This window comes from Callospermophilus lateralis, chromosome 19 (genome assembly GCF_048772815.1).
Source record: "Callospermophilus lateralis isolate mCalLat2 chromosome 19, mCalLat2.hap1, whole genome shotgun sequence".
In the NCBI taxonomy this organism is placed as follows: domain Eukaryota; kingdom Metazoa; phylum Chordata; class Mammalia; order Rodentia; family Sciuridae; genus Callospermophilus; species Callospermophilus lateralis.
Window position 1 is genome coordinate 36,006,755 of NC_135323.1, and position 11,168 is coordinate 36,017,922.

General features: G+C 41.3%; 1 pseudogene; it reads right to left on the reverse strand.

Moving 5' to 3' along the window:
• Window positions 1-3,495: 3,495 nt before the first annotated feature.
• LOC143384911 (enolase-phosphatase E1 pseudogene) lies at window positions 3,496-4,264 on the reverse strand (annotated as a pseudogene).
• Window positions 4,265-11,168: the final 6,904 nt, after the last annotated feature.

The window sequence follows — 11,168 nt, forward strand, 5'->3', positions numbered from 1 at the left end:
TGACCAAAACCTTGAGGCATGTGACTGCTACTACATCAATTTGTACACCTGAAATATATACCATCTTGTCAAGTATACCTCCATGAAGCCGTTTTTAAAAAAGAGTGTCTAGAATGTTTTAGTTAAGAAGAGTGGACATCATCCTCGTTATTGTCATTATCCCTGGAAAATACTCAAAAGAAAGAAAAAAACAAACAACCCAAAGAGTCTTTCTATGTTCAAATTTTTGCCAATTTGCTGAAGGAACTATATTATTGGAGAATCTATGGTTTTATATATTGCTGGTCTCATTTAATATAGAATTATACAAATATTCCACATTGTCATACTCTTAACTATTTTAAGTGTTCACTTTAAAAAATATGAAATATCTGACTCAAAATACAAAGTATATAGAAATGTAGCATGCCCCTCCACCTCAAAACTTACCCAGGGACAGTCTTGGGATGTACTTCAGGGGTATAGCATTGACCTAGCATGTGCCAATTTCTGTGTTTGATCCCCAATACCAGGGTGGGAGGACAACAAAGACCCAGAGGCGATAGCTTTTTTTTAAAGTTATTGATGGACCTTTATTTTTGTTCTTTTTAAAATTTATATATAACAGTGGAATGCATTACAATCTTATTACATATATAGAGCACAATTTTTCATATCTCTGGTTGTATACAAAGTATATTCACACCAATTCGTGTCTTCATACATGTACTTTGGATAATAATAATCATCACATTCAACCATCATTAATTACCCCATGCCCCCTCCCCTCCCTTCCCCTCCAACCCCTCTGCCCTATCTAGAGTTCGTCTATTCCTCCCATGCTCCCTCTCCCTATCCCACTATGAATTAGCCTCCTTATATCAAAGAAAACATTCGGCATTTGGTTTTTTGGGATTGGCTAACTTCACTTAGCATTATCTTCTCTAACTCCACCCATTTACCTGCAAATGCCATGATTTTATTCTCTTTTATTGCTGAGTAATATTTCATTGTGTATATATGCCACATTTTTTTAATCCATTCTTGATGGACCTTTATTCATTTGTTTGTATAAATGTGGTGCTGAGAATTGAACCCAGTGCCTCACACATACTAGGCAAGCGCTCTGCCACTGAGCCACAACTCCAGTCTAAGGTAATAGCTTTTATGAGGACCATACTTTCTCTTACAAAGATATCCAACGGGGTCGGGTAGTGGTTCATTGGTAGAGCGCTCGCCTATCGCGTTTGATCCTCAGCACCACATTAAAGAAATAAATTAAATAAAAATATTGTGTCCATTTACAACTAAGAAATTATAAAAAAGATATCCAACTGTATGCAAAATATCATGCACGTGTACATGTTATGATTTTTCATTCACAAAATAACAGCAGTGTCCCCAAACAATTATGCTTATGCTTTCTTCTGTTTAGCAATGTATGCTGGAAATCATTTTACATCACTATATTTTAGTCTTTCAACAAACCCTTAGCATTTATTATCTACCCCAAACTGTTTCATGGCAGTAAAGAAATCTTAATTCATTTAATATAACAACCCTGTTGCATAAGTACTATTATCACCACGAAGGCACAAAGACATTGGCTAATTGCCCATAATCACATAGCCACTAAGTAGGAACAGGACTTAGACTGAGATAATGTGGATCCCAAGCCCATTTTTTTTTTAAAGTGTAGATGGACACAACACAATGCCTTTATTTTTATGTCGTGCTGAGGATCGAACCCGGGTCCCCGCTCGTCCTAGGCCAGCGCTCTAACACTGAGCCACAATCCCAGCTCCCCAAGCCTGTGTTTTAAACCATTATGTTGTGCAGCCTGCAGACTGTGCCACTCTGCCTTTTTACTATGGAGAAAACCTCCTTTCTTAAAACCAGGATTGCATCACATGCCTTTTTATGTAGATGCCATAATTATTTAACAAGTCCCCTAATAAGGGCTTTTAAATTGTTTTTGATCTTAACCTGTTATATCAACACTGTAATAAAAACCCTTGCCCATAGATTATCTGGCATATGTAGAATTATTAGGTCAAGAGTATATGCATTGGAAATTGTTATTTTGTTAGTTATTAGCATGTAGCTCTTCATAGTTATTGTACCAATTGATTGTTCCAGAAGGAACACATGAAAGTATTTTTTTCTCTACCTTCACCAACATATTGCTATCTAATTGCTCATTGAAAATCAAGTAGAAAAGTGATACCCATTTTTTAATCAATAACTTCTTTTTATACTTCTATTTTTATTTATTTATATGTGGTGCTGAGGATTGAACCTGGGCCTCACATATGCTAGGCAAGTGCTCTACCACTGAGCTACAACCCTAATGACTAAAGTTGAACTTTCTTTCATTTGTATATGCCCATTTGCATATTTTGCACCATTTATTCATATTCTCTGCTCACTTTTCCTATTTATTTTGGGGTCTTACTGATAAGTCACTTAATTGGCACATTAAGTAAATTCAACCTAATCTGTAATAGGCATTATAAATCTTTTTTTCTAATTGTATTTTGGTGTTTTGTTTATGGATTTTTTTTTGCCATGTTGTTTTTTTTGTAACTGAAAGAAGAGAATGCTTTTAATAATCACAACATAAAACTGCCTTGGAATCCTGTTAGGATTGAACGAGGATAAATAATGCTGTTATAAAATTTACATTTCTCATATTTAAGGGGAAAATATTACATATTAGGGTTCTTCTGGGTGTTATGAACTAATTTCAGCAAAACTTTATTTTAAAAAATAGTAAGTAGCAATTAATATATATTCTTAAACTGTGTGAAGATAAAATTAGGAAGGCAACTGGTAACAACCAGCAGAATCATAATCATTTTGTTGGACATTAAGAACCACATTTAGTTTTTAGCTGTTATATCTGCATACGTTTTTCATTGATAAGGCAAGTGCCAGCTATGGGTGCCACATGATTAGTAAGTTTCTTCTTCAGTAACAATATAACTGATTGATCAAGACTCAGGTGAATTTTCTTTCCTTATTTTGCTCTTTTGGAGCAGAAACAAATATCTTTTATCTTTTGTACCAAGGGAGGCAAATATGAAATACAGCTATTGTAACTCTTCTAACTCGCCATTAAACAAGGGCAATGAATGTTTCTGAAGTATTTCCAGTATTTAAAATAATAGGCCTCTGAATAATTTTTAAAACCAAGTTCTCATTTTGATATAGGATTTGATAATCATAGCACATTTGATCTGTATTCTTCTATCAACTACACTTTGCCCTCAACATGGGTTAGTGTTAGGGTCTCAAACTATTTCTACATATAGAGCATCTTTAAATAAATTTCTCCACTGAACTTAAGACTTTTGTTTCCTCACTTATGTGCCCATAAAAATTAATGAGCATACACACACATATACTTGTATACATATACACATATAATGGTAAGTTACTTTGCCATTAGAATAAAACTAGACATTAGGGGGACAACTCTTGAGAAACAGTTTGGTCTTCTATGGAAGTCTTCCTCTATGCTGAGGAAGGCAGGTAGAGTTCGCTGAAGGATGTGATGAGGCTGTAGGAAGTTTTCTCATCATCTGTCAGTCCTGCATTGCCAGGTCTAGCCACCACAGCTACATGCACACCTGCTTCCTCTGGCCTCTAGAATAACATCTGTTAGAAACAAGATATTGTTGGTTGAGCATCCAATGCTGTTTGCAATCTCTCTGTAACTCTCACTCTCCACTGTGTCCAATTTTGGTATCAAAGTGACCATCAAAAAGCTCAAGAATATTTCCCTCTGCAGAATGCCCATATAATAGTTTCGGAACCTCTACACTTCCAGAAGAATAGATATGCACCTTCCTTCCATCTTCTCTCCGCTTCCTGACGGCTGGAACTGCATCTTCAAAGAACTCTGCTTTCATGTGTCCAGCTGTGAGTGCTGCCCTCCACATGTGGCCCTGCAGTTGTTTGAGTGCTGTGGTCTCCCGGTCCAGAGACATCTGCCAGCACACATTATCTACGACGGCCTGGATTACCTGTTGTAGTTCATTGACCCCATTTCCAGATGCTGCAGGGATTGGAGGAGCCCCATCCAGGTGGGCATCTTCTTCAGCCTCAAAAGATTGATATCCTGCAGGCACTCCTCTTTTTCCCCATGTGTCTGCAGATACTCTTTAACATTTTCTTTGATGTAAGGAAATAAAATGTCCTTCGTGAAAGCAATCGGGGTTGTGGTACCTTTGATATCTAACAAGATCACAGTGACTTCAGTGGGCACCGAAAACATGACCATTTCCCTTCCAGATGTTACCATGGAAATTGGAATGCTGGTAGGGAGGGTGGAGGGCTTCTGATAGCCCTGCAGCAATCTTGGAGGTGGTGACTCGTGGGGCCTGAAGCATGCAGGAAAGGATACCTCCGTGGACTAGTTGACAGGACCGGCGTCCAGGGGCCAGAACTCTTCGAGGCAGAGAAGCAGGCCCAGACCTGCCACGTTGGTTTTTAAAATCTCAGTGTAGTCAGATTTATCCACATTTTCTTTTATGTCTTCTAGGCTCTGTGTCATTCTTTTTTTTTTGTTGTTGTTGTTGTTCTGTATTTTTATTTTATTTTATTTTTGCATTCAGAAGAGTCTTGCTTGTTTTTGTTTTTTATTGATTTTTAAAAAATAAATGACAGCAGAATGCATTACAATTCTTATTACATGTATACAGCACAATTTTTTCATATCTCTGGTTGTATATAAAGTATGTTGACATCAATTCGTGTCTTCATACATGTACTTTGGATAATGATGTCCATAATATTCCACCATACTTGCTAATCCCCTGCTCCCTCCATTTCCCTCCCACCCCTCTGCCCTATCTTAAATTCATCTATTCCTCCCATGCTCCCCCTCCCTACCCCACTACGAGTCAGCCTCCTTATATCAGAGAAAACATTCAGCATTTGTTTTGGGGGGATTGGCTAACTTCACTTAGCATTATCTTCTCCAACGCCATCCATTTACCTGCAAATGCCATGATTTTATTCTCCTTTATTGCTGAGTAAAATTCCATTGTGTAGATATGCCACATTCACCCACTGAAGGGCATCTAGGTTGGCTCCACAGTTTAGCTATTGTGAATTGTGCTGCTATAAACATTGATGTGGCTGTGTCCCTGTAGTATGTTGTTTTTAAGTCTTTTGGGTATAGACCGAGGAGAGGGATAGCTGGGTCAAATGGTGGCTCCATTGCCAGATTTCCAAGGAATCTCCATAATGTTTTCCATATTGGCTGCACATATTTGCAGTCCCACCAGCAATGTATGAGTGTTCCTTTTTCCTCACATCCTTGCCAACACTTATTATTGTCTTCATAATAGCTGCTATTCTGACTGGAGTGAGATGATATCTTAGAGTAGTTTTGATTTGCATTTCTCTAATTGCTAGAGATGATGAACATTTTTTCATATATTTGTTGATTGATTGTATATTCTCTTCTGAGAAATGTCTGTTCAGGTCCTTGGCCCATTGGTTGATTGGGTTATTTGTTTTTTTTTTTTTTTCTTTTTTGGTGCTTAGCTTGTTGAGTTCTTTATATATCCTAGAGATTAGTGCTCTATCTGATGTGTGAGGGGTAAAAATTTGCTCCCAGGATGTGGGCTCTCTGTTCACCTCACATTGTTTCTTTTGCTGAGAAGAACTAAATGAACATTTGCAATGAATCCCAAATTCAAACCTACCTGCAATCCGATGGCATTAAGAGGGAGTCTTTTGAGAAGATGGGGTCCCCATGAATGAGATCAGCACCTTTATAAACACAGCCCTAGAGAGCTCCCTCACCACATCCTAACAATGTGATGACACATTGGAAAGTTGGCAAAGGGCAACCTGAAGAGGGTCCTTATCAGAGTCCTGACCTCAGCCTCCCAGCCTCCGGAGTTGTGCAAAATAAATGTTTATAAAGTCACCAAGCTGATGGTACTTTGCTATAGCGGCCAGAGGGACCTAGCTCTAGATGCACTGTCTCACTTCCGATCTGTGAGTGTTCTCCAGAGTCCTGGGACTCCCAGCCCCCCTCCAGGCTTCCCAAAGCCTTGTCTGCCTAGAGTAGGGGGCACCAGCCAACCCCACTCCCTGTCCCAGTCCATCTCCTCCAGGGGCTCTGGACCTCTCTCCAGACAGCCCCATGTAGGGATGGCACAGGAATCTCCTTGACATAGGTCCCATCTCTGAAAATCATTGTCTTAAGTCCATTTGGGGACTTGTCCGTGGCATCAGTGAGAGGGGGAGACCTTTATCTCATCTTCTGCTTTCCCCATGCCTCCAGCTCCTAGGGGCAGGTACTGAGGAACAGTCCTCATGGATCCTCCCCATGTGGCCTCAGGGAACCTTCTGTCCTCACTAACCACAGACTCTGCAGATGTAGCCCAGCACAATGGTGGGAGGTTGACGTCAGGATGGACAGGGTTGCTGCCCTAGCCATCCCAGCATCTCCCATGGTTTTGTCCCCAAGCTTCTATCTTATTCCCATCCCTGCCTGCCAGGGTACTCATCTCTGAGCCTAACTTCAGAATCAGAGCCAAAGAGCACATATCCCAAGACCCCAACCCAGACCCCTGCACCCAAGGAGAGGCAAACCGAGGCTACAGAGCACAGCCAGCCCAGAGCTCTGGGAACACACAGAGAAGCACACAGCCTGCCACTCAGCCTAGAATGAGGATCCAGGACCTCAGGAGCCCAGCTCTACAGCCTGGAGAGCCACCAAGGACAAAACCCAGCTATGTGAGCTTGGTCTCTCCAGTCAAGAAGCCACCCTTCGAATCTGTCAAATGTCTCATAGGGACTGTCCTGATTCGGGTCTTCAGGTAGTCCCTCATCATTACCTCCCGCATCCCTTTGTTCTCCTCTCAGAAGTAATTGCCTTTAATAAAATGTGTGCCTGTCCTCCTTTGATTGCAAACCTACAGAGCTCTTAAATGGACTGGCTGGAGTCCTAGCCAGCTCAGAGGATGTTTCTGCAAGGAATGAACAGGTGTCAGGGGTGCAGTTCTGCATGCTGCCACCAGAGGGCAGGATCACCCCACACTCATGGGACCATGGTGGGCACCCACAGGTGAAGGGAAGTCTTTCTTTTCCCCTGGGTTGGTTTCTTTTCTGCCCAGGGAACCTCCATTATCTGCTTAGGGGTAATGTGTGAGGATACCCTTATCTCTGGCAGCTCATAAGGGAGAGGGGATGTTGTGGTTTCACCTTAGGATGGAACCCAGTGCCTCACATGTGCTAAGCAAGAGCTCTACCACCAAGCCACAACCCCAGCCCAGGGAAGCTACTTTCTAATGAAGTCTCTGTGTTTATTTTGATCCTTCAGCTGTGCTGACCCCTGCAAGTTCAGGGGTTTTTTTCCTGTAACGGGGGGTAGGGAGCATCACAGGAGACAGCACCTAGAGATGACGGAGTCGGGGAGGGAGCACACACATGGGTTGGGGATGTCAGAATCTGGGGCTGGTGGGGTCAGGCCAGGAATTGGGAGGAGACAGTCTGGTTGGCCAGGCCCTGGAAGCTGATCCTAAAAGAAAACAGCATTGTTAGCTGGAAGAAAGAAATTTATTTCTAAATGGTGCTGGTAGTGTTCTGGTGAGGGCACATGTCTGTCCCCTGCCAGGGCATGGGTGTCCACCTCTATCCCCTACAGCAGCTTATGCACCCAGGAAGGGACAAGAAGTGGGTCTTGGGAGTGGGTGGGGGAGCCCCAGGACCCCTGCCAGGCAGGCCTTCTTAAGTAGCCTGTCCTAATGGCCTGTGGCTCTCAATGCCTTTCACCCAACCACGGCTCTTCTCAGCTTCTAGGAGGCATCGTCGCACAGCTGCATTAGCACAGAGGACAGCCAAAGTCCACGAGCAGGTTTGGGTCCACTGACATGCCTCTGTCTCTTCAGCTTGGGCTCCCGGTGGAGAGGGACAAGCTGGGTTTCCTGTTGCTGGCCACAAGAGATGCAGTTCTCCAGCCAGAACTCCGCATGCTCTGTGTTGTGACAGTTCCTGGAGAGGTGCCAAGTCCAGGAAGAGAGAAATCTGTTCCTGCCCACAGCAAGTCTTCTGCCTCTATTCGTTGAGCCCACCCTGGAGACTCATCTGGAAACTCACCATGCCCTTACCCTTGCGTGACCCTATTGCAGCAGCTTAAATTGAACCTCCCCCAGCATTGGGCTGGCATCCCCAGCAGTCCTCTGAGTCCCTTACTCCAGTCCATTCTCCATTCTTTTGCATGTATGGAGTATATTTATAGTAGCTGTTTGAATGTTCTTGTCTTTAAAAAAAAACATTTTTAGTTGTAGATGATCACAATACCTCTATTTTATTTATTTATTTTTATGTGGTGCTGGAAATCGAACCCAGTGCTTCACACATGCTAGGCAAGTGCTCTACCACTGAGCCACCACCCCCGGCCCTTAATGTTCTTGTCTTCTGATATCATTTTGTCATTGTTGGGTCTTTATTAATTTTTCTCCTCATTACAGGTGGTATTTTGCCTGCCTGGCAGAAATGCTTTTTTTTAAAAATTGAAAACTAGGATGGGAGTTCATAACCCACTTAAATCAAATGTATGAAATATGATATGTCAAGAACTTTGTAATGTATTGAACAACCAATAATAAAAAAAAGAAAACTAGGTATTTTGAATTTTATGCTTTTAGGAGCCAGAATTTTTTTTTGGCATTAATTTAAATGTTTTGAATTTGGAATGCATTTAGTTTACTTGGAAACAGTTTAATCTGGCTTGCCTTTAACTTGTTTTTTTGGTAGTTGTAGATGAACGTATGCCTTTATTTTATTTATTTTTATGTGGTGCTAAGGATCAAACCCAGTGCCTCACATGTGCTAGGTAAGCGCTCTGCTGCTGGGCTCCAGCCCAGCCTACCTTTAACTTTTTAGGCAGGGCCAGAATAGTTTTCAGAGCTAATTGAACCCAATCAACATCCTTCTGAGTCTTAAAGCTATAGCTGATAAGATTATGTGTTCCTGATGTTGGAAGATGAAGGGTTTCTAGCCTTGTGTGAGCTCCAGAGATTTCTTTCTGCCCTTTCTGGGAAGTTTCTCCATATCAGGTAAGTTATGGAATCCAGAGCAAATCTCTGAGGTTCAATGCAGCTCTGTCTGGTTGCATACCCTGCCTACTTCCTGAGTTCCCAATTGGAACTGAACTCAGGGAGCCCACCTAGCTGTTTGGTCAGGGATCACTATTCTGTTCCTATTGTTTAATGCCTGAAAGCCAAGATTTTTGTCCAGTTTTATAATTGCATACAGCAGGAGTATACAACTGGTTCCTGTTATTCCATAATGGCTTGAATGAAAGACAAAAGGTCCAATTTTTATCTTTTAGGCAGACTATATCTTTATAGTGGATTATACCTTAGGTATTTTAAAATTTCACTATATGATTAGGTGCAGACATGTCTCCTGTTTGGAGCACCAACTCCCTTTCAATCTGAGGCCTCCCCAACCCCTCCTATGAAATTATCACTATTTCTTTCCCTTTACTTTTGAATTTGGAGACTTCTCCCGTTAGAGTCTTCTTCATTGAGATCATTACCTCTAACCTTTTCATGTCACATTTATTTCCGAAGCCCTCTGATAAAATTCTTTGCTATCTACAATATTTCCAGCTCATTAATCACAGGCTGATCTACTGAGTTTTTATTGGTTAGACATTTTACTTTTTAACCACTTATTTCTACATCACATTACCAATGTCATTTTTTTTTTTAGAATGTTTAGCCTAGGGGGTTCAGTTTGTTCTTTTATGGCTAAATTCCTCAGAATTTTGGTTATTCTTGCCAGAACACATTCTTTATTGGGAGCTCTGCAATCTTGACTGGAAGAGCCCAGCCCTTTTCTTTTGCCTAGGGTGGGAGAAGGCCAATCGTGTTTCTGCCTCTTAGAATGAGTTTATGCAGGACACATATGGCTCCAAACAGCATCAGTCTGATTACCTGTTCACTGCTTCTGACAACCATGCTGCCAAAGGAAACCCCAGCCCTTCCTTCTGTTGCCTGAAAGCTTAGCTCCTGCAGTGCAGGGAAGCTGCTTCAGGCTGACCACTCTACCTGCATTTGCTTTATCCAATTCTTACTCCTGCCAGGCTCAGGTCATCCTGGAAGCCAAGCTAAGTGCTTGGATTTCTTTTCCACTGTTCATCAGGTTGGGCAACATGTGACCCAGAGGCCACATCTTCCTCTACAGAGGCCATCACTGTCCCATCTGCCTCTCAGAGGACTTTTGACATTATTTCCACTCCATGCTCTTTGTTTACAAATTAGCAGTTCTAAGGGAGATTGCCAAATTGACAGAAATCACAGGAGTTTAATTTCCATAATATGAAAGGGAAATCTTTTTTTGTTGATTGTTTCTTGACCAAGAATGTGGCTACATTTTTTTTTTTTTTTTTTTTTTGGTGGCCTCCACAGGATTGAATTTGGGGAATATTGCAACACCATTGGGCTGCCATATACTTCCCCTTTCTGAAGAACTTGTTTTCCCCATATATCAACATAATTTGAGACGGAATAAGGAAGAGTGGGTGAGTTTTTGGTCTCAGACATGTCATCTTCCATTCATGTCATTTGCATATTTGTAGAGACAAAACTGACTTCAACTGAACCCAAGTTAAGTGGCTGTAAAGATGGGAATGGATGGGGACAATCTCACAATGAAATGAGCAGGATTTTCGTGGTGGGGAAGGGGGAGAGCCTGGCTTGACCAGATGCTTAGTGGTTATGACCCATGGAATGAGAACAAAGTTAGCCACTGTGGGGAAGTCATACCCCCAAGATCCACTCAACCCCTTTTCTCTTCCTCTAGCAAGTAATGCATTATAATCTCACACTTCAAACTTGATCCACTATGAAAAATGCAAAATAAAAACTACATCAAATGTCATTTTGCTCGTGCTCTTCATAAGCTTAGGCAAGTGATTTTTTAAAAATGGGCACAAATCTTAAAAATTGCTCGTTTTTTTCACTTCTGTTTGTGCTGTTAATAATATCTATTTACCAAAAAGGTTAACTGAAAACCTTTTAGACATTTCATCAAATCAATCTGACCATTATTTTTATTTACCCCCCCACCCACCAAAAGCTCAACTTTTTTTTTGGTAATGGTTAAGATATATCTCAAATTCAGAAATTTGAAAAACAATTTGACAAAATATGAAA